The sequence below is a fragment of the Cavia porcellus genome, unplaced genomic scaffold (genome assembly GCF_034190915.1).
Source record: "Cavia porcellus strain 051 isolate PalLab524CR breed Dunkin Hartley unplaced genomic scaffold, mCavPor4.1 scaffold_3, whole genome shotgun sequence".
Lineage (NCBI taxonomy): Eukaryota > Metazoa > Chordata > Mammalia > Rodentia > Caviidae > Cavia > Cavia porcellus.
In genome coordinates this window covers 23979042-24002735 of record NW_026947486.1, presented here as the reverse complement: position 1 = coordinate 24002735, position 23694 = coordinate 23979042, and the positions used below count along the sequence as shown (strand labels likewise).

At 43.4% G+C, this 23694-nt stretch overlaps 1 protein-coding gene and 1 long non-coding RNA gene across 2 annotated transcripts in view; one reads left to right on the top strand and one right to left on the bottom strand.

Moving 5' to 3' along the window:
- LOC134470262 (melanoma-associated antigen D4-like) overlaps positions 1–8265 on the bottom strand; it is a 29791-nt gene extending 21526 nt beyond the window's left edge. Inside the window, exon 1 of the mRNA XM_063245869.1 lies at positions 8080–8265. The gene's annotated coding sequence lies outside the window, so the exon portion shown is untranslated. The remainder of the gene's footprint in view (positions 1–8079) is intronic.
- Positions 914–3028, top strand: LOC134475431 (uncharacterized). Its single transcript, XR_010046541.1, has 2 exons — positions 914–1425; positions 2037–3028. It is a non-coding gene; the product is annotated as an uncharacterized LOC134475431 (long non-coding RNA).
- Positions 8266–23694: the final 15429 nt, after the last annotated feature.

Below are 23694 nucleotides of genomic sequence, written 5' to 3'. Positions count from 1 at the left end.
TCCAAGGCAAAAAGAAATCTCAGGATAGTTTGCATGTTCTACTCTCCAGTAGGTGAAGTCTTGCTCCTCGTGCAGCTCAAGGTTGGGGGAAAGACGGTAGAGGCGGTCCTTTAACTGCTTGGGTAATTAGAGTTCAGAAGCTCAGTCTGTATTTGGCTTGGGGTCGGGGGCCACGGGGCTCTGCTAAACACTGCCTTGCAGTACAGTGCGCCTCATTTCAAGTCTAAGGCATAGCCTTAATCCTCCTCTTTTCTCCCAGTGATGGCTGTCTCTCTGCAAGATATGTTGCTTGGATTTGGGGGAGATGTAACGTGGACAAGTCTATCCTTCCTGCCTTCTTCAGAGTATCATGGCTTACTATACTGAAACCAGGCACTAATGTCTATCTCCTGCTGTGCTTAGCTGCCATTCAGGAAATTTGGTGCATGAGTAGCTGTTCTAATTAGTGTCTTTGGGGAGATGGTACCTGGCGTAACTTAGCTGCTATCTTGCTCCACCTGCTAAATGGATTTTAATTTGAGAAGTGGGTATAGCATCTGATGAGGTAAGTATATTCCATTTTACTAAGTTTGATTAACTATTGGGGAGCTGGCCTAGATCCCCAATCTCCCAAACGATTGTATGGTGAAGGCTTAAATAAATGAGAGAAGTGCTATGATTTTGGGGCTCCAGGAGGACCAAGACCCCCTGCAGAGTTTGGGGACTCTGCTGGCTAACACAATGGATGCCTCTGGACAGCCTGTATTTACTACTATTTTTTAAAACAATGCAGGAAACTGTGTTGGAGACCACTACGAAGTGATTCTGAGCAGGATTTAAATTTGACTACTTGGCTTTCTATGTTTATCTGTGAGTCTGTCCTAGGCCTTGGCCCCTTGCCGGGTAACGGGAGGTGATTCATAGTAAGTGAACCTCTATGAGTCACTGGTGTTGGGAGCCGTGGCACTGTCAAGTCATCAGACGCGGTGATTGCGAGGCCTGTGGGAAAGTACAAAAGCCTGAGCTAGATTACCCCTCTCATCGAGCCCGCCTGTGTGGCACCTGTTTCTTATCACCCCACTAAGTTCCCGCCTCACAGGGTAGTCTGCCTAGCTATTAATCCTATATATAGCCAGTGCCTCCACCCCCGAGAGAGAGACTGAAGCACGGAAGGAGCCGCGGGGAGCGGACCGGTAGAGGCTTCGGGACAGACTGTAGAGAGACTGAAGCACGGAAGGAGCCGCGGAGAGCGGACCGGTAGAGGCTTCGGGGCAGACTGTATAAGGAGAGAATAAAGAAAAGCCTGACCACTGCCAGACCTTGTCGTGTGTCTTTCCTGCCGGCCGGGAGCGACATCGACATTTGGTGGCCCGCACGGGGATTGATCAACCCCGAGACGCGGCGGTGGACTGCATTCTCCTACACAGTGCTGCAGCTGCAGGACAGGTGAGTAGAGGATAAGCCTGGGCCCTGGGTGGCGCGCACCTACAGGGTTTGTAGACTCCTCTCAACCTCACGCGTAAGTGGCGGGTTTCTTGGGCCTCACGCGGTGAGTATGAAACATAACACTAGAACTTAAGGTAATAAAAGAGTGTAAAACATAAACATAGAAGTAAAAATAACAGAAGATATATTAAAAATGGGAAACATGCCAAGTAAAGATACACAGCCTTGGTGTTGGTCCTTCGGAGACTCCTAAAGTCCAAGGACCTCAAGGTGGGGCGTAAGACTTTAGAAAATTTCCTTGCAGAGATTGACAGCTTTGCTCCCTGGTTTCTGCCTACAGGGCATGTAAACCTGCCCTCCTGGGAAAAGTTGGGCAGAGACCTTTCCCTAGCAGAACGGGAGGGTAGAGCTTCAGTCTCTGCTCGTCCATTGTGGGAAATGATACACGCGTGCCTAAAGAGTGAGGGTAGTTACGGGGGGAGCTCTCAAGAACTTGTAGAAGTACGCGAGGTGTTTGAACAGGCACAGTCAGGAAGCTCCCGAGAAGGGTCCGTCAAGGAGGGCAGAGATACAAAAGAGGAAGCCGAGGCGCGGTTTGTGTCTTTCCGCAGGAATCGGGACGAGAGCCAATGTGGGTCCCAGAGAGGTTGACGCGACAAGTCCCTCGACTGAAGATCAGGCCTGTTCCACCAGAGGCCAACCGCAGACCCAACAACAAGAGGAGCCCTAAAAGAACTGCAGGACAATCCCTTTTTGGGGGCCTGGAACGGCTTGCTCCCCTATGTGCTACCCTTGTATACGCATGGCTCGCTCGCATGGCCTACGACCGCGTTTAAAAGTGACAGGCTTCCCACATTCTCCTCCCTAGACAACAACATGTAGCAGGGTGGGTGAGTCAATGATGGGTAAGAGCGTGCCTCCCCAGCACGACTCAACCTAAGCCAGGCCCTACCCCGTTCCGCTCGAAAGCCGCTGGATTGTTAGATAAATTTCTCTCCGAGGGGATTCGTGGAGAGAAATGAGTGCATGCCTATGTGCAACCAGGTTCCGTCCGGTTCATTCCTGGCCCTAGAAAAAAGGACGAGGGCCTCAGGGCCTTGGTGGACCCTGGGACGGCCGACCAGGGTCTACGCTAAGGGCCTACGGTGGGCCTCAGTTCGGGGCATAGGCCTCTGCACTCTATCCAGGACGGGCTGCGATGCGCGTAGCCATCATTTAAAATAAAATAGGGGGAGATGTTGGGAGCCGTGGCACTGTCAAGTCATCAGACGCGGTGATTGCGAGGCCTGTGGGAAAGTACAAAAGCCTGAGCTAGATTACCCCTCTCATCGAGCCCGCCTGTGTGGCACCTGTTTCTTATCACCCCACTAAGTTCCCGCCTCACAGGGTAGTCTGCCTAGCTATTAATCCTATATATAGCCAGTGCCTCCACCCCCGAGAGAGAGACTGAAGCACGGAAGGAGCCGCGGGGAGCGGACCGGTAGAGGCTTCGGGACAGACTGTAGAGAGACTGAAGCACGGAAGGAGCCGCGGAGAGCGGACCGGTAGAGGCTTCGGGGCAGACTGTATAAGGAGAGAATAAAGAAAAGCCTGACCACCGCCAGACCTTGTCGTGTGTCTTTCCTGCCGGCCGGGAGCGACATCGACACACTGGTCCTGGTTGAGGCCTGCAGTGGCCTGGGTGTCCATAGATCCCTCAAAGGGCAAGATAAGGCCACAGCTGAAGACACCTTGGCCCCAACACTAATTAAGTAAACAGAGACTGCAGCTGAAGGAATTTCACTCCTGCAGTCACACTCCTACCATAAATGTCCACTTGGAGATAGGACTCTTCTCCCAAATTGGCATAATTTACTAGTTGGAGAAGTCTTTGAAATGACTCCCAGGGTCCTGCTCATTTCCTGTGCTTTGCTCAGTTTCCCCGCCTTTTGTCCTTGGTCTTAATAAAAGTGGGCTGATCCAGAGAAGTCTTGGTCTTAGCCCTTGGATTCTCGAGCTCAACTAAAGGGGGTTGACCCTCCCGGCACCCTAAAATCATATCACTTGTCTCAATGTATTTAAACCTCTGCCGTACACTCGTTTGGGAGATTGGGGATCTAGGTCAGGGCCAGATAAATTGAACAGACCTTGGGAGTGGTTCAAGGACTTTGCCAGTAACAAATTATGTTAACAAAGAGAAGTAGCTTAGGAGAAGATCTCCATGCAGCATTTGACTACAGGGGTGAAATGGCTGTGGCTACAGTCTTTATGTAGTTAACTGGAGTTGGAGCCAGGTGTCCTCAACCTTTATATCATCTTCCCCCTGCCATGCAGCAGCCCTGTGTGTGTGCTCTATTTCCAGTTTCAATGGCTCCCAACAATTAATATTTCAAGTAGTATGAATATATGTCGTCTGAGTGGGACCTCTTAAATATGCAAGAGATACATGAATGTGTACAGTAAAGCTAAAAAATAGCTTGCGTCATCCAGATGAAATGTATAATGCTTTTCAGTGAGGAGTCTACATTTGAATAACTATAATGCCTGAAAATGTTATAAATTTTCAATGAGTACTTAGTATCTAAAAATATGTATTCAGTTTTGTTGAGTGTATGTGATATGATAAATGTGTGATAGTCAAGAATGACACGTGTGTGTAGCAGCTGAATATTACCTACTCTTCAGGCTAGCTTGTAATATTTAGTGGGTATACGGAAGCACCCATGTAAGAATGCCGATTATCTGAACTTGGTGTTAAACACCTGAATTCAGAGTATGTGTTTCCTGTGTATGTAAGCAATATCTAATGGAATGAATATAACAACTGCATACCTGTGACGACTGAGATACGATGCAGGACATGTGAAGGATTGAGTGTCACGTCTGAGAGATATAAGAAAATACCTCTGACTGTGCTTGACACCTGAAATAGAAAATGGCTTCTTTCTTACTTATTTTTCTCATTGCTGAGACAAAATGCCTGATATCCACAGTTAAGGGAGGCAAGGTTTATTGTAGCTCACAATTTGGAGAGGTTTCAATCCGGCTTCAGGCAGGGTGGCTTCAAGGCAGGGTGGGCATGGCCGATGGGCATCACAGAGGATAAATAGTCGATGGCAAAACAGGGCAGGCAGAAGGCAGGAAGCACCAAGCAAGTGACCACAGAAGCCCTCTTTCTGACCCTTACATTTCTATTCAGGTTACCTGCCCCTAGGGTGGGAAGCATGCACATCCTTCCCATTATCCACTCCCAGAACTATGCCAAACCAATCAGTGGACCAATTTAGTAATGACCCACCCTTAATCCCGGCATCGTACACTCTAGGTCCAGCCACCTCTGAAAAGTGTCAGATGTGACCACATGAGGCTTTGGGGTGGCGGGACACCTAGATACAAGCCATAATAGCTTCCAAATGAATGTAACAAAACAGCAAGTGGGTGTAACATCTGAATGTACCTGCCAGCTGAATGTGTGAAAAATACCCATTTAGCTCTTTCAAAAACGTTTGTTATCTACCTAATGTGTGTTAATCTTCACAAAGATGCTAGAAGTAGAGCAGTGGGCAAGAAAGACGTGATCAGCTTTAAATGAGTTCATGTCACATCTGAATGTGACATCTTAAGGAATAATTATGGCTACAGGGAAATAGCTTAAATGAATTTTTAAAATAAATGTTTTGTTTTAGAGTGGTTGAAGATTTAAAGAGAGCTTGAGAACTAGTACAGAAAGTTTCATGTGCCCTCTACCTGGCTAGCTCTAATGTTAGTATCACATAGCTGTAGCACACTTGTCAAAACTAAGCAATTAGCATTAGGATCTTGCTATTAACTAAATGACAGTTTCACAGGCATTTTTTCCACTAATTTTGCTTTACTCTTCAAGTGCTCAGTCCTAGATATTACATTTCAGTTAGACATCATTTCTGTTTTCTAGGATAACTCATTGAAAATAAAAGCTTTCGTTCATCGTATTTGATAATGCCATTTATTTTTTTATTTTGTGGAAATTTCGTAATAATAATAGGAGAATAACAAGAATATATTGCATCTTCAAAGTAGTTACTCAGAGAACAAGATATGGACATAAAATTTCTCCAATTGATATTAGCATGAGCCTTCCTTTTCAGTGAACTAAGAGACACTCATAGCACAGCTAACTTGGATTCTTATCCCCTTTCCCTCCCTTCCTTTCCCCTTTCCCCCACCCTAGCTCTTTTTTACTTTCAAACAATTTCTTCCCATTTCACAATATGTGTTGTACTTTCTAGACCTTATTTACTCTTTTAATTTCTCACACAATGAAGACAATGCGATTCTTACACATGTGAGTCTGATGTATTTCATGTAATAGTATGGTCTCAAGTTGTGTCCATTTACCTGTAAAAGTCTCAACTCTATCCTTCTTCGTGGCCAAGTAGTATTCCATCGCATAAAATATCGCATTTTAAAATCCATTCCTCGGTTGATGGGCATTTGGGTTGTTTCCAAGGTGTAGCTATTACCAATTGCGCTACTATACACACCTGTGCACATATTTTGCTGTGGTATGATGTTTTTAATTCTTCTAGGAAGATACCCAGAAGAGAAATAGTGAGGTCGAATGGGACTTGTAATCCTGGCTTTCTGAGAAGTATCCATACCGATTTCCACAGTGGTTGCATCAGTCTGCATTCCAACCAACAGTGGAGAATGGTTCTTTTTTTCCCCATGGCCCTGCCAGCATTTGTTGTTGTTTGATTTCTTGATGATAGCCATTTTTTCTGGACTGAAATTAAATCCCAATATGTTTTTTTAAAATTTGTGTCTCTCAGATGACCAAGTACGTGGGACATTTTTTCGTGTGTTTACTTTCTGCTTGTATTTCTTCATCTGAGAAGTGTATATTCATTTCAGAGGCCAATTTTTGGTGTTGTTTGTTTGTTTTGGTGCTGGGACTCAAACTCAGGATCTTGTGCTTGCCAAGCAGGCACCAGTGAGCTATATTTCTGGCCCCTTGATTCCCACTTTTGGGTTGGATCTTTGAACTTGGGGAGGTGGGGTCTGAAAGTTTTTTTTACAACTCTTTAGATGGGCTAGATAGAAGTCCTTTGTCTCAGCGACAATTGGCTAAAAAAAAAAACAGTAACAAATGCTGGCGGGGCTGTGGGTACAAATGTACCCTTCTCCACTCATGGTGAGCATGCAGACTCGTGCAATCCCTGTGGAAATCAGTGTGGAGATCCTTCAAAAACCTAGTATTGGAGGTCCTATTTAATCCAGCTATTCCCCTTCTGGGTATTGTCTCGGAAGAATTAAAACATCATACCACAGCAAGATATATGCACCTATGTTTATAGCAGAATAATTCATGATAGCTAAATCTTGGAAATAACTTAAATCCCCATCAACAAAGGAATGGATATAAAAAGACATGGTATTTTTATGCAATGAAGTACTATTAAGCTATAAAGATAGACAAACTCTAGGTTTCGATAGGTAAACAGATGCAACTACTGAAAGAGTTGCTGGCTCAGACCGGACACTTTAACCAGGAAAAGCCGCAGCCAAGTTACGGGGCTCCTGCCTCCCCCGCCCCTATAGATTTACCTGTAACCCTATACCCCCATCCCTAAGAACCTGTTTCTGGCGCCAAACGTGTGCCAATGAAATACCTGTGCATCTCTAATGGCCTTGGGGCACTGCCCTAAGCTTAGGCTATTTATATTCCCCCACGCCATGTGTCAGAGAGAGAGATCGCCAGATTCCAGCGGCCAGTGCGCCAGTCTTCTCTCCCCGTGTTCCCGGAATAAAGGCCTCTTTTGTCTTATACTCCTCAACTTTTGGAAGCATCTTTTATGCGTTGAAGACAATCCTATCATTTGGTGCCCTGTGACTCGATTGGCAGGCGATTGACTCGGGACACGCGCCCAATTGGGTCCCCCTGCCGATTCACGAACCGAAAACATCACGGCTTAACTCTGCGCTCCTCCTGCCAGGACGCGTTCCATCTCCTGCCAGCCACCTCCACTCACCGCCGCCCCGATTGATTTAAGGTGAGCACACTCCAAAAGACTCTTATCACTGGGCCCGGACCCAGTCGACTGGTCTCTCCCCCATTCGCATTAGCCTCGCCGCGTGGCACTATGGCTTGCTGATAGCTTTTCCTTTGTGCCACCAGATTTTTGCCTGCCTTATTCACCGATGGGTAATTTACTTCCTACATCCCAAAAAACGCCTCTACAATGTTTAATCTCCAATTTACGTACTTTAAAAATTAAAAATAGCACAAAAACTAAATTATTAACTTTTTACTGCCAGGAAGTTTGGCCTACCTGCCTGCTCCTTGACAAACGCTGGCCTCCAGCAGGGACATTCTATGTTTCAATTGTACAAACGCTCTATGATTTCTGTAAGGCCAGCGATAGAGTCATGGAACTCCAATACATAGAGGCATTTTTGGTTCTGAGGACACGCCAATCCCTCATTAAATCTTGTGCTCCCGCTGAGATCCTTTTGGCCACCTCTACCGCGGCTCAAACTTTTCCATCCTGCCCTCAAGATTCGCTTGAAGATGTTCCCCCGGTCTTTAGGTCATTGCACCTGCTTACACAGCTCGTTCTATCTCATTACCCCTCGCCGGCCTTCCCCCTGTGCCCGGTTCCCTCAGTTGTGCGGGTCACAATGTGTCACAGTTACCTTCCGCTGTGCGATCGTCTCCCCCTCCGCCTTCTGCGATGCAGGCTCCTCCTGGCGGCTCTGCTCCGCCTTCTGATACCTTCTCACCGCCTGCGTACCACACTAGGTCACGTTCCTTGTGCCCCGCCGGCACACAGCGTGATTTTTCTAGCTTGCGCGGACAGCCGCCATGCCCGCCGTGCTCTGGCTGCTATACTGGTAACAGGGTGTCGACGTGTTCCGGAAGTTCAGTTGGGTCATGTGGGCATGGAGCGCCGCCCGGTTTGCTTAGTTGCCATAGTGACGGGGCTCCGCCATGTTCCGGAAGTTCAGAGGGGCCGCGTGGCAACAGAGCACCACTGGGTTCAGATCGTTGTTATGGCGATGGGCCACCACCATGCTCAGAGGGGTCACAATGCAGTCTGCCTTTTGGTTACCATGGCGACAGCGTGCCACCATGTTCTTTCTGCTCTCACGATCAACAGGCGCCCTCTAGTGGCTCCCCTTGTAAGCATCAACAGCCGCCCTGTCACCCTCATTTTAAGCCACACAATACAATGTCATCTGCCTATACTTCCTCCTCACAGGGTAAACAGCAGCTGCTCTGTAGCCGCTCTTCAGATAACTACCCACACGCGTCTACCGGGCCGTTAGCCGCCCAGTGGCACTCTCCTCCGCGTCCATCTCCTCACGTTCTGCTGCCACTTCGGGAGCAAGCTGGCCCCGAAGGCCTTGTGAATATTCATGTGCCATTTTCTCTTTCTGATTTGTCTCAGATTACCCATAAATTGGGCAGCTTTTCTGTCGACCCACAAAATTATATGAGACAATTTGAATTTATTACCAATTGCTATGATTTAAACATTTTAAAGATGTTTATGTGATTTTAAATACCACCCTTAGCTCGCAAGAGCGAAATCAGCGGTGGCAAGCAGCTCGTGAGGAGGCTGACTGCAGACACAGGACAAATACGATTGACAATGACCCTGCCCTATAGCCGTGCCTGACCAAGACCCTAACTGGAACTATCAAAATGGTCAAGGTTCAAGAAAATTACATAAGATGATAGAGTGTCTGATTGTGGGCCTTAATAAGATTGCTCACAAACATACTAATTATAACGAGCTTTTAGAACAGGTCCAAGAGGCTAATGAAAACCCGGCTGTGTTTCTGAATCGACTTCGGGAAACCTTAATTAAATATACCAATGTAGACCCAGACTCTCATGAAGGGATGATTGTAGTTAATCCCTATTTTATTTCACAGTCTGCTCCTGATATTTGTGCAAAACTACAAAAGGTTGAACAAGGCCCTCAGACTCCACAAGGAGATCTACTTAAATTAGCCTTTCGTGTCTTCAACAACAGAGACAAGCTTCAAAAAGAGGAAAAGCAAGCTCAGAAATTAAGGCTTGCTAAATATCAGTGTGACCTCTTAGCAGTGGCACTCGGGGCTCCCAAAACAAGCAATCCACAACAAGGTGTGGCTGCCCAAGTCCCGCCCAGACCATGCTTCAAATGCAACAAGCAAGGACACTGGGCACGAGACTGCCCCAACCCTGGCACTCCTCCTGGGCCCTGCCCAATCTGCAAAGATGAAGGGCATTGGAGGAGCGATTGTCCTAGGCGCCAGGGAGCGACTAGGCCATCCTCTAATCCCTTGCTCTCACAGGAGGCTTTGTCAATGCCAGATTCGTTGCTGACTGACCTGCTCGGACTTGCTACAGAAGAATGATGGGGCTCGGGGCTCACAGCCCCCACTCCAGTCACCTTGACGGAACCCCGAGTCTCACTGGAGGTCTCAGGCAAAATAATATCTCTGCTTGTAGATACAGGGGCCACCTATAGTGTGCTTCCTGAATTTTCAGGACATTGTACTAAGTCTCTGATTTCTGTTGTGGGCGTTGACGGCCAGCCAAATCAACCTTTACAGACTGGGCCTATCCCATGCAGATTGCAGACCCTTTTCTTTACCCATAGCTTCCTAGTAATCCCAACATGTCCCACGGCCCTTTTAGGTAGAGACCTCCTTCAGAAGCTTAATTTTTCCTTCACTTTCTCTCTCCCCACAGCTCTAATCCTCCAAACTGCCTCACAATGCGTCACAAAGCCATTCCCCCTCTTCCTCCTTCTTTGGTTGACCCCACGGTCTGGGACACATCCAATCCCACTCTGGCTACACATGCCACGCCTGTTTTAATCCGTCTCAAGGATCCCTCAATTTTTCCCTGTGTTCCCCAATACCCCATAGCCCCCCAACTTTCAAGGGGACTTAAACCCTTTTAGGGTTTTAGACAATGCATTTCTTAAACCTACCCATACACCCTACAATACTCCCATTCTCCCGGTGCTCAAGGCTGATGGGTCCTATCGCCTGGTACAGGACCTTAGGGTGATCAACAGTGCCATTACCCCAACTTACCCAGTGGTGCCAAATCCTTATACCATGCTCTCTCATATCCCTCACTCCACTACTCACTTTACAGTTATAGATCTTAAAGATGCCTTCTTCACTATCCCCCTACACCCTGATTGCCAGAACCTCTTTGCGTTTACATGGACTGACCCAGACACTCTCAGGTCTCAACAACTTACTTGGACAGTACTCCCCCAGGGGTTCAGGGATAGTCCCCACTTCTTTAGTCAGGCTCTTGCTACTGACCTCACAGAACTCAATCTCAAACCTAGTGTTCTTCTCCAATACATAGACGGCCTCCTATTATGCTCTCCATCCCATATGTTGGCCATACGCCACTCAGCCAGTCTTCTTAATTTCCTTGCTAGCCGTGGATACAGGGTGTCTCCCACCAAAGCCCAGATAGCCCCCCCAAAAGTCAAATACCTAGGTCTCGCTCTCACCCCCACCACTCGCTCCATCACCTCAGATCGTAAGGCAATTCTTCGTGATCTCCAGGTGCCCACAGCTAAACGGCAGGTTACGTCTTTCCTAGGTTTAGCTAATTTCTTTCGTCTTTGGATTCCTAACTTTGCATCCCTAGCTCAACCCCTCTACAAGGCTGCTAAGGGTTCCTTATCAGAACCCCGGGACCCTACTAGGCCCATACATGCCTCCTTTCAAAAACTAAAAGAGGCTCTCCTAAAAGCTCTAGCTCTTAGGCTTCCTGATCCCACCCAACCTTTCATCCTATACACTACTTGTCAGGGCCACAACGCTATAGGTGTACTAGGACACAAAAAGGGACCTTCTTTTCAAGCAGTAGCTTACTTATCTAAACAGTTAGATCACACAGTAAAAGGATGGGCTCCTCATCTCCGAGCTCTTGCAGCTGCAGCCCTCCTGACACAGGAAGCTAAAAAGTTTACATTAGGACAATCTATTACAGTACACTCACCTCATCACCTACGTGACCTTATCTCACATAAGGTGCTCCCCGCCCTAATGACCCCTTCTCGCCTTCAACAGGTACACTTAGCTCTCTCTCAAGACCCTTGCATCTCTATTGCAACTAGTGGTCCTCTTAATATAGGGACCTTACTTCCCACCTCAGAAGGCCATCCTCACCATGACTGTATAGAGTTTTTACAGATGACTCCCACTTCTTTCCCTCACATCAGTAGCACACCTCTCTCCTTGGCCTTTGACACATGGTTCATAAATGGCAGTTCAACAAACACAGACAACCAAAAGAAGGCGGGATGCGCAATAGTTAACCAGTCAAAAGTTATAGAGGCAAATTCACTGCCACCTTGGACCTCTTCCCAGAGGGCAGAACTTATTGCCCTTACAAGGGCCCTTACACTAGCAAAAGACAAGATCATAAATATATACACTGACTCAAAGTATACATTTAGCATCTTACACTCTCATGCCTCTATCTTGCAAGAACGGGGTTTTATTTCCACTCAAGGGACCCCCATTATTAATGCCCCCCTTATCCTTAAGCTTCTAGAGGCAGCCCAACTTCCAAAGCAGGCAGCAGTCATCCATTGCAGAGGACACCAAAGCTCTACAGATCCTATTGCTCAAGGCAATGCCTTTGCAGACTCACAAGCCAAGTTAGCTCCACAAAGGCCCTGCCCTTCTCATCTTCTCCCATTAGTCCCAAGCAGTCTACCTCAGCCCAATTATTCACCAGAGCAGTTACAGCTACTTCATAAACCAGGTTACACGCAAAACACTCAGGGATGGATTTTTCAGGGATCTAAACTTGTTCTCCCACATCAACAGGCCTCGGACATCATCACTGACTTACACAACTGTTTTCATATAGGATCTCAGGCCCTATACAAACTTTTGGCCCCAATAGTCACACACCCTTCTCTAAAAGCCATCATTCTTAAAATGACTCACACCTGTGATCTCTGTGCCAGGACCTCTCCTCGGGGACACATGGCACCCCCTTCCTTTCCTACCCATCAATTTCGGGGACATACCCCTGGTCAGGACTGGCAGATAGATTTTACACACTTGCCCCGCCACAAGACTCTCAAATATCTTCTCACTTTTGTTTGCACCTTTTCAGGATGGATAGAAGCCTTTCCCACAACCAGTGAAACTGCTGATGTAGTTACCAAAGTCATTATTACAAGAAATCATTCCGAGATTTGGTCTACCTCAGAGTATTCAGTCAGATAACGGTCCTGCCTTCATTTCTCGGATCACTCAACAGGTATCCTCGAGCTTACACATCACCTGGCACCTACACACCCCATACCATCCACAATTTTCAGGAAAAGTAGAAAAGGCAAATGGCCTCATAAAGACACACCTTACAAAACTCACTTTAGAACTACACCAACCTTGGCCTCAACTTTTGCCCTTAGCCTTAGCCAAGCTCAGGGCACTTCCCCGGGCTCCTACTTTCTTAAGTCCTTTTGAACTTATGTATGGCAGGCCATTCTTAATCCACAATCTTCCTGCTCCCCAAAATCTCCCTCCCCTGGCTGACTATGTCCCAGTCCTCTCCTTCCTCTGACACCTGTTGCGACAACATGCTGATCTCTGCCTTCCACAGCCCTCTGGAGAGGCCAAACCAGGTCCTCCCATATCCCCAGGAGATCTAATTTATCTCAAATGTTCTAAATCCACAGGACTACAACCAAGGTGGAGTGGCCCTTACCTGGTCTACTTGGCTACCCCTACATCGGTCAAAGTTGCTGGACTCCCATCCTGGTTTTACATCACTCAGGCTAAAAGGTGCCCTCCCAGCACCAAATCTGATCATTCTGAGTGGTCATCTCATCTTCTGTCACCCATCCCTCTCCGTTTCACAAAGGCCTCACAGCCGCAGTTAACAGGCTAAGTCATGTTTTGTTATCCGATTTGGTTCCTAATTTCTTACGCTCTATTAATGATCATTTTTGCAGCAGGACTGTTGACAGTCTTTCCTAGAGACTCCCACATCATGCGTAAGATCATCTTTATAATGTTCTATGTGATACCTGTTGTGGTTCTTTCCACCCTCAACTGTCTGGTTAAACGTGACATCCCTGAAAGCCTAAGCTCTCACCTTCCCTATATTGGTACAGCCACCGTCTCCCATACTCCCCCTAATTTATCCGGCTCAACTCCTAGACCAGAGACAAGTTTTACACACCTACCCTCTTAACTTTTATACTTTCAGATGGGGGAGTAATCACCTCTCATAATTTCAATAACCTCATACTTATTTTTCAGAATTCTACCTCACCATGATGATGTTCCTACCTCAACATCACCCTGGTAAAATACCATCTCAAAATCAAAGGTACCTTCCTATCTACCTCACCTGGGTCCTTAAATATAATAGTGACATGTCTCCTAATGACATCATGTCTCTTTGTTTTTTCCAGTCTGACATACGTACATTCACCAGTCAAGTTGTCCTGGCTAAAACACCTGGCATCAGTGTCTACCTGGGCATCAACCTTGATCCCGTCGACTCCCCGAGGCTCCAATACTGCGCCCCCTACCAGCAGGAAGTAGTTACAGAGAGAAATCTTAGCCCCTTTTCCTAATAATCATAAGACGGGAGATGAAAGAGTTGCTGGCCCAGACCAGACACTTTACCCAGGAAAAGCCGCAGCCAAGATAGGGGGCTCCTGCCTCCCCCGCCCCTATAGATTTACCTGTAACCCTATACCCCCATCCCTAAGAACCTGTTTCTGGCGCCAAACGTGTGCCAATGAAATACCTGTGCATCTCTAATGGCCTTAGGGCACTGCCCTAAGCTTAGGCTGTTTATATTCCCCCACGCCACGTGTCAGAGAGAGAGATCGCCAGATTCCAGCGGCCAGTGCACCAGTCTTCTCTCCCCGCGTTCCTGGAATAAAGGCCTCTTTTGTCTTATACTCCTCAACTTTTGGAAGCATCCTTTATCCTTTGAAGATAATCCTATCAACTAGCAACAATACTCATAAGTATAATAAATCAGACTCACAGGTGTAAACATCATAATTATCTCCCTAGTGTGAAGAACTGAAAGACCAAATGCAATCCAAAATGTATAATCGATACTGTGAAATGGGAAGGAACTGCACAAAAGGAAAGAAAAACTGGGATTGGGGAAAAAGAAAAGAAGAAAGGTAAAATATATACATATACACATAGTATGTATATATAATTATACACAAATGTTGTATATATGTATATATTTTACATGCAATATATATGTACTATGTATATATTATACATATATACTATACACACACACACATATATATATATATATATATATATATATATATATATATGAGAGCTAAGATAATAATATTTCTAATTCCAGTAGTTCATAGGATCAGTGAGTGCTCATATTTTTTGATCAATTTTTCATGCCTATATCTGGTAATCTGAGCAACTATTTTGAAGTTAACAATATGTAATGTGATACCCATTGTTAATTTCCTAACATCTAGTTTTGAAGTTCTATACCATTTTTGTTGTTTTCTCTTCTTTAAAATAATTTTAGTACATATCTGCAGTGTTCAATAATTATGGTATTCATTTCAGAAAATTTGTACATATACATAGCATATCTACATTTTTTTGTCCTTTCTCCCCTCTTCACCATTTCTCTTCTTTTTTGGTCAGCATCAGATTTATTTCTTTACTTTGTAAGTCTTTATCAAGTTAATTTTAATGAACACAGAAGAGCAGCCAGATGAATTACCCAAGGTAATGTAAAATGTATAAAATAGATATACTAAATCAGATTGCAATTATATTGTTTTAACTTTGTCCACTTTAATTTTATTTTTCTTTCTTTTTCTTCCTTTCTTCCTTCCTTCCTTCCATCCTTCCTTCCTTTCTTCCTTGCTTCCTTCCTTCCTTCCTTCCTTCCTTTCTTTCTCTCTCTCTCTCTCTCTCTCTCTTTCTTTCTTTCTTTCTTTCTTTCTTTTCTGTTTGGTACCAGGGATCGCACTCATGGCCCTGGCTCTCAGGCTCTCACACCACTGAGCTAAATTCCCGCCCCATAAGTTTTATTTCCAGGAGAACAGAACCAAACAAAGTAAAACAGCATAAAGCCAGTCAAAACAAAACAAAACAAAACAGGGAAAGTGGTACAGGCTTTCAAAGCAGTATAATAGGATATCAAATATGGATACCATCATATCTCTTGTTATCTTCAAAATGACTGCTCATACCATCAGACATAATAAAATCAAAGAAAACAGAACAGAATAACATCAATCAAAACAGACTACTGAATAAAACAAAACAGTAAAATGGAGCAAAACAAAACAGAACCATGTTGGATTTCAAAAACAAGACAGAAGGAAATCCTCTATAGTTGCTATATTGCACTTTGTTATCCTCTAAATAGATGCTCAGACTACTGGATTTAGGCCTGCAAAATCAATTGAAAATACAAGCACTAAGTTGTTTTTATACCTCAGTTGCTGTCAACTCAGCCTGTGTTCCTCTGAATCAGCCATTGTTTATGGGGGAGGGGGGTTGCTTGTGCACTAGCCCAAGCCCATGCACTAGCTACCTCACAGGAAGGGCAAATGGCTCCTTGTTTCTCCTTCTGGGCCATGGATGGCTGCTTCTGGCTCATGGGAAGGGTGAAGTGGCTTCTTGTTCCTCTTCAAGTGTCCCACATGGCTGCCATTGGCTCATGGGAAGGATGAGTTGGTCTTTTGTTTCTCCTCCAGGGCCCTGCATGGCTGCTGCTGGCTCATGAGAAGGGTGAATTGGCTCCTTTTATCTCCTCCCAGGCCCTGTATACCTGCCACTGGCTCACAGGAAGGGCAAATTGGCTTCTTGTATCTCTACCCAGGCCCCACATGGCTGCTGCTGGCTCGCGCGAAGGGTGGATTGGCTTCTTGTTTCTCGTCCTTGGCTCTCTATGGCTGCCTCTGGCTCCTGGGGCAAAATGCCATTTTAAATACATTAGTCATGCTGGCTTATAAGACCTTCCTTCTTTCTTTTTTTTTTCCTATGGTCTGTCCTTTATTTTGCATTTTATTTGTGTTAGGTTTCAATACATAATCTTGTATGTCAAATCTACTTCACTTAACATAGTCTCAAGTTGCACCATTTTCCTACAAATGTTTTTGTTTTTAATGCCAGACTAGTACTTATTGGTTTCTTAGTGGTTTTAAAAAAGTTAATGTGGACCACGTTTTCTTATGCATAATCTATTGATGGACATTATAGGCTGTTTCCAAGATTTAGCTATTATGAATTATACTTCTATAAACATGGATATACATGTGTCACTGTTACATGGTATTTTAAAACTCTTTTGGGAAGACAACTGAAAAGGGAATAGCTGGGTCAAAAGGAATTTGTGATTTTAGGTTTTTGCAAAATATTTGTGCTGATTTGCATAGTGGTAGCACAGTATACACCTCCACCGACAACGAAGAAGAGTTCCTTTCTCCCAGCAGCCTCTTCAGATTTGTTGATGTTTGATTCCTTACACTATTGTTGCTGGAGTGAAACTGAATCTCAGTGTTGTTTTAATTTCCATTTGTGAAATGGCCAGCAATGTTGAACATCTTTTCATGTGTTTATTGGCTGTTTGTACCTCTTCATCTGTGAAATGTCTATTCATTTCTGATACTCGTTTTTAATTGGGTCTTTAAATTCTCCAGTCTAATTTTTGAATTCTGAATAGTAATCCTTAGTCAGAGAAGTAGATGGCCAATTTTTCCATTCCATAGCAGATTGTCTCTCTGCTATGTTAGTTGTTTCCTTTGCTGTGCAGAAGATTTTTCGTTTAATGTGATTCCATTTCTTGACTCTTGGTATTATTCCTTCGGGAAATGGTGTTTCTGGTAGGAAGGTTTTATCTAAATCTGCCTTCAAGGGTTTTTGCTAATTTTACTTTTCAGCAGATTAAATGTTTCATTTTAGTATTTAGATCTTTGTTTGATTTTTATTTTAGGTTAGTGTGTGATAAGAGACACGAGTCTATGTTGAATCTTTGACATGTGTAATATAGTTTTCCCAGCACCATTTGTTGAAGAGGCTGTCTTTTCTCCAGCGAAGGTATCTTGTCTCTTTGTCAAAAGTAACATAGCTGAATGTGCCTGCAGTTGTTTCTGCATCCTCTATTCTGTTCCATCGATCCACAAGTCTCTTTTTGCCAATACCATTCTCTCTTCTTCATGCGGCTTTGTCACATAATTTGAAGTCTGGGATTGTGATGCTCCCTGCCTTGGCCCTGTTACCCAGGATTGATTTTGCTATTCTATGTCTCTTGTTTCCATATAAACTTCAGGACTGCTTTCTCTGGTTCTGTGAGGAATGTTATTGGTACTTAGATTGGATTGCCTTGAATCTTTATAGAACTTGGGAAGTACACCATTTTGATTGTATTGCTTCTGCCCATCCAGGCACAGGGCTATCGTTCCATTTTCTGACATCCTCTTCAATCTCCTCTTTCAGAGTACTGTGCTTTTGATCACTTCCTTGACTAGGTCAATTCCTGGGTGTTCCATCCTTCTAGATGCTTTTTGGAAGATACTGTTTCCCTAATATCGCTCTCTGGGAGTTTGTTATTGGTATACAGGAATGTTATTTACTATGCTATATCCTGTTATGCTACTGAATTTGGTCATTAATTTGAAGCATTTTTTGGTGCAGATTTTAGGGTCTTCTATGTAGAGCACCATATCATATGCAAATAATGATAGTCTAATTTTCATTTTCTATCTATGTACCTTTTATTTCTTTCTCTTGCCTAATAGCTCTGACTCATGTTTCAAGAACTGTGTTGAACAGTAGATGTGATAATGTATGTCTATGTCTTGTTCCTGACTTTAGAGGGAAAGCTTTCCACTTCTCTCCACTTAGTACGTTGTTGGCTGTTGGTTTGTCATAAATGGCTTTATCAGATTGAGATAAAACCTGTACCTATTTTGATCATGAATGGATGCTGTATTTTGTCAAATGTTTTTGCACGTCTGTTGAGGTGACCATGTGATTTTTGTCTTTGTTTCAGTGGTGTACTACATTTATTGATTTGCATATGTTGAACCATTCCTGCGTCCTTGAAATGAATCCTACTTGGACATCACTTACGATCTTTTTGATGATTTGCTGTATTTTGGCTTAGCATCATCGTGTTGAGGAGTTTTTGCACTTGTGTTCGTTAAAGAGGTTGGCCTGGAGTTCTCTCTTATGTTTGGGACCTTTTCTGGTTATGGAATCAGGATAATGCTTGCTTCCAGGAATGACTTTGGGAATACTACTTCTCTTGTATAGCATTAAAGAGTCCAGGGAATACTGGCATGACATCTTCTCTAAAGTTCTTGTAGAAGCTGGGTGTGGTGTCACACACCTGTAATTCCAGCTCTCAGCACCCGGAGACAGGAGGATTGCTAGGAGTTTGAGGCCAGACTAGCCAACATAGTGAGTCTAAAGCTAGCCTGAACTACACATCAAGAGCCACCCTAAAAAAATAGTTGTGTAATTCAGCGGTGACTAGGTCAGGGCTTGGGATTTTATTAGTTCCTGGTCTTTTAGTACTTGTTTAATTTTTTCCCCTTGTATCAGGGATTGAACTGCTGACTTTGCATTTGCCAGGAAGGTGCTGTGCCACTGAGCGATATGCCTGGCTCCTCTTTAATTTTTTTCACTGATACAAGATTTTTCAGCATTTTTATCCTTCTTGCTTCTGTCTCTAGTTCTTGCATATCCAGGAATCTATCCGTTTTTTCTGAATTCTCTATTTTATTAGAATACAGTTTCTTAGTAGTTCCCAATCACTATCTGGGTTTTGGCAGAACTTCTGTTGATTTTGCCTTTTCCATTTTTAATTGCATGGATTTGAGCCTTTTCTTTCCTAATTTTAGTAAGATTGACTAAAGATTTGTCTATTTGTTTATTCTTTAAAGAACCATTGTTCAGATTCATTGATTTTTTAGATTGGTGTTTTAGTCTCAATTTCATCAATTTGTTCTCTGATTACTATAATTTCCTTCCTTGTACCAGTTTTGGGTTTGAATTATTCTCAAGTGTCTAAGACCTTGAGGTGCATCATTAGATTATTTATTATAGCTCATTTTGTTTTTTGGTGTGGGCATTCACAACTAAAAACTTACATTTTAAAACTGTTTGCATTGTGACTCTTAGGTTCTGGTATGTTCTATTGGCATTAGCATTTGATTATAGGAACCATCTTATTCTTCCTTAATTTTTTTCTGTCACTCATTGATTATTGAAGAGCGTGTTGTTTAATTTTCATGTGTTTGCATAGCTTCGGTGGTTGCTTTGCTCACTGATTCCTAGTTTCACTGTCCTATGATCTAATATTATGTGTGAGACAATTCTGATTATCTTGCATTTACGTAAGTGTGCTTTATGGTCTAGCATGTGGACTATTCTGGATAAAGTGCCATGTGTCACCAATAACAATGTATAATCTGTTGTTGGATTAATTGCTCTGCAGATATCTGTTAAGTCTTTCATTTCAAAATTTAGGTCTGAGATTTATCGATCTTTTTTTCCTAGATGATCTGTCCATTTCTGACAATGGAGTATTTAAATGTACTATTACAGTTGCACTGGTGCTTATCTGATTTTCCTTGTCTGGTAGTTTTGTTTTTAGATAAAGTTCGGTGTGCCGATATTTGGTGCATCTATGTGAATAATTGTTCTCTCTCTCTGTTGAATTTTTCCCATAACCAATAGGCATGACCTTCTTTATCTCTTCTGATCAGAATTGCCTTGAAATTCATTCACATTTTCTGAATTCAGGATAGCTACTCTTTTCTTTATCAGGATTCCCTTTGTATGGAATAATATTTTCTGTCCTTTGATCTTCTTATGGTTTGTATCTGGATGTTGCCCCCAAAGCCTCATGCAGTCATTCGGGGCAGGCTTTTAGAGTTTGTGACTGGTTCACGGTTCAGTGCTGGGATTGTGAATGTGAGTGCCACATCCATGCCAGGGTGGGTAGGCTACATACAACGTAAGGGACAGAAAGAGTCTTCTCTCGCTCTTCTCTCTTTTGGCTCTTGTTGCTTTTGCTGTTTTCTGTCATCATAAACTGTTGCCGTCTGCCATGTGCCCCTCTGCCCTGGAGCCAGCCAAGTATGGACTGAGCCCTCCACAAACTGTATGCTGGGTAAACTTTTCCTTCCCTAATTTTGGGCATCAGGTATTTTGTCTCAGTGATGAGAGAAAGGTAACCATGACAGATTTTTAATCTATGAGTATCTTTTCAAGTTAAATTTGTTTGTAGCATACTGCATATTCTTGGGTTTTGTTTATTGATCTATTCTGCCAGTCTGTTTCTCTTGATCGAGGCATTGAGTGAATAGTGAAACGTATTGACTTACTGCTGTCATTGCATTATTTTCCTGTTGGAGATTTCCCGAGTTTTGCCCCTTTTCCTTAGTTGCTAATCCCACAAAAAATATTGAGTATTTTTTGACATATTGTCATTGTTGGCTTCATTGCCTCTTCCTGGAATATCTCTGAGAATTTTTGCAGTGCTAGTTTGGTGGTGACGAATTTTTGAAATGCTCCTTGTCATAGAAATACCATACTTCTCAGTTATTTTTAAAGGAAAGTTTTTCAGAGTTTACATAAATCAGAGTTGGAAGTTGTTCTCTTTTGGGGCTTGAAACACTCACTCCAAGCCCTCCAGACAATTTTTGTGTTGAGAACTCTGCTGTAATTCTAAAGGGGTTACATTTTTATGTGATACATTGCCCTCTCTTACAGACTTTAATATTTTTGTCCCTGTGGAGGAATTCATATACTTTGAGTACAATGGGGCAGAAAGAGGTTCTCTTTTGGTTGTAGCCATTTGAGGTCTTATATTCCTCACTTAAGTTCATGTTTATTTCTTTTCCCATATTTGAGGACTTTTTTTTACCATTATTTCTGATAACGGGGGTTATTTTGTGCCATTTGTGTTGCCCTCTGATTTTTCACTTATTGTACTTATTCTGAGATTAGTCTTCTTTGCATTATCTGGAAGCTGTTGGAACCATTTTTTTCATGTTCGCTTGTTTCTTTTATGGTGTCTTTGACTAGGTGGTCTTTGAAAGCATCATTATCTTCTAGTTCTGCAATTCTGTCCTTGCTTTGGTTTTTTCTTCTGCCTGTCCTTTTAATACAATTTATACTCCCTTCATTTTCTGTTTTGTACTTTTTCGTGTCCTCACATTTTTACTAAACTGGTCATTCATGTGTTTTATGGTTCTGTTTAGCACATATATATTTTATTAATGACTCTGTGATCTCAATGACTATTTTGTACATTATCCATTTAGTTATATCTACTTTGAACTCACTAACCATGTCATAGATCTGCTTTTAACCTTCCTGATGTATCGTTTTCACCAGTTTCACTGTGTCTATTTGGATTTCATTTCCCTGAATTCGTAAGTCTTGGGAGAATTTGATGATTTGGGGAACATTTTCTTGCCATGTATTCTCAGGCTTCTCGTGTGTGTGTGCGTGTGTGTTTGCTCAGTTCTACTAGGGTGTTATAAAGTGGAAAGACTGTTGTTGTAAGGATATTTGTTTAATTTGTTTCCACTTTTCAGTGGTTTATTCTGGGCCTTGATATGTATAGGCTTTTGCCACTATCCAAATGTCTAAACACCTCCATTAATTTTGGAAGAGAGGATTCAGTGTAGTTTGCCTAGGTCCCTGTTCTCTTATAATGGGCCATGGTATGGTTAATCACATGAAGCAATCTGGACATTGGCATACAAGGCAAATTTTTTGATAGCAACATCTGTGCGGCCTTGGAATTAGCAACTAAATCTGCTACAATAATAACAGCAAGAAAAACTGGGTATTGACATAACTCAGGAACCCTAATGTACTGCACTTACATATACAAAATTGATTTATAATTATTGTGTAAACACTAAGGCACATCAAATATCGACCGTCAGTAAATGTCTACTAAATGCAAAAACTATACCTTCACTAACAGTGAACACAAACAGCATAGAGTTAACTAGTATTATGGTTTGTATTGAGATGCACTCCCCAAGTGTCATGTGGTCATAGCTGTAGCTTTCAAGAGCACACTGAATCTAGATTGTGTGATGTTGGGATTCAGGATGTGATTGTGGGATTGTTTTGTGATACATTGATAGGATGCTAGGTGTGAGTGCTACTCCATCTCAAGAGCTGCTATCTTGTGTAGAATATAAAGGACAGAAAGCAGGCTGCTGTGGTCACTGGTTTTTACTCGCTGCTTTTGGTGCCTTCTGCCTTCCATTAAGTTTTTCTCCTCTGTGATATTTTCTTTGCATGCTGCCCTGTCTTACAGAGAGCCGATTTTGGACTGAAATCTTGACACACTGTGAGCTGAAAAAAAAACTTTTTCCTCCTTCAACTTTGGGAGTCAGGTATTTTGTCTCAACAATGAGAAAGGAAACTAAGATAGATTTTTGGTACGAGAGAAGTGGGGTCACTGCTGTGGCTGTACCTGACCATGCGGTTCGGGAACCTTTGGAACTGGCATTTGGGAAGAGTTTGGAAAGGTTTGGATATGCCAGCTGAAGAAGCAGCCCTGGAATACCTTAAACTGTACTTTATGGGCGATTTTGTTTAGAGTTCCAAAGAGTAGAATGCTGACACAAATGATCAGACTCAGGAGATTTCTGCTGGGAAAAAAGGATTGCCTTGGCAGTTGTACTCCAGATTGGTGTGTGTTATGCTTCGGAAGAAAGCTTGTCTGTATTTTGCTCATGTCCAGATACTTTTTCTGAGATGCAGGTGAAGGGTGGCAGATCAATTAATCTTCCAGAAGAAGCTTCAAGACAGGCTGATTTTGAGGCAGTGGTATGGCTACTGTTAGCAGATTTTAGTCAGATCTCTGTTGAGGATTAAGAGCAAAGAGCCCAGTAGAATGATTCAAAATATTATGAGTTTGGCCAGAAAGGAAACTCCGTCCAGCAAAGCTGTGGACTGCAAAGACAGAGCAGAGGAGAACCTGATTGATGAAGAAGAATAGCACAGTGGAAAACATAGCCAGAAGACATAACAAGAGACAGCAGGACTCCAGCCTTTGCAGCCTCAACGTTGCAAAGGCGAAGGAATTTGTTTTGAGAAGACACCCTCAGAAAACCGTATTCCAGAATGGTCATGGCTTTGGGAATTTTGAGATTAGGCTCAGAGTGTTCAGTGATCTAGGCACTAAAGCACTACAGCCAAGAGACTAGAAAGACTGGCCACAAAGCCAGCTGGTGGTGAACTTAGTCATCATTCACAGGA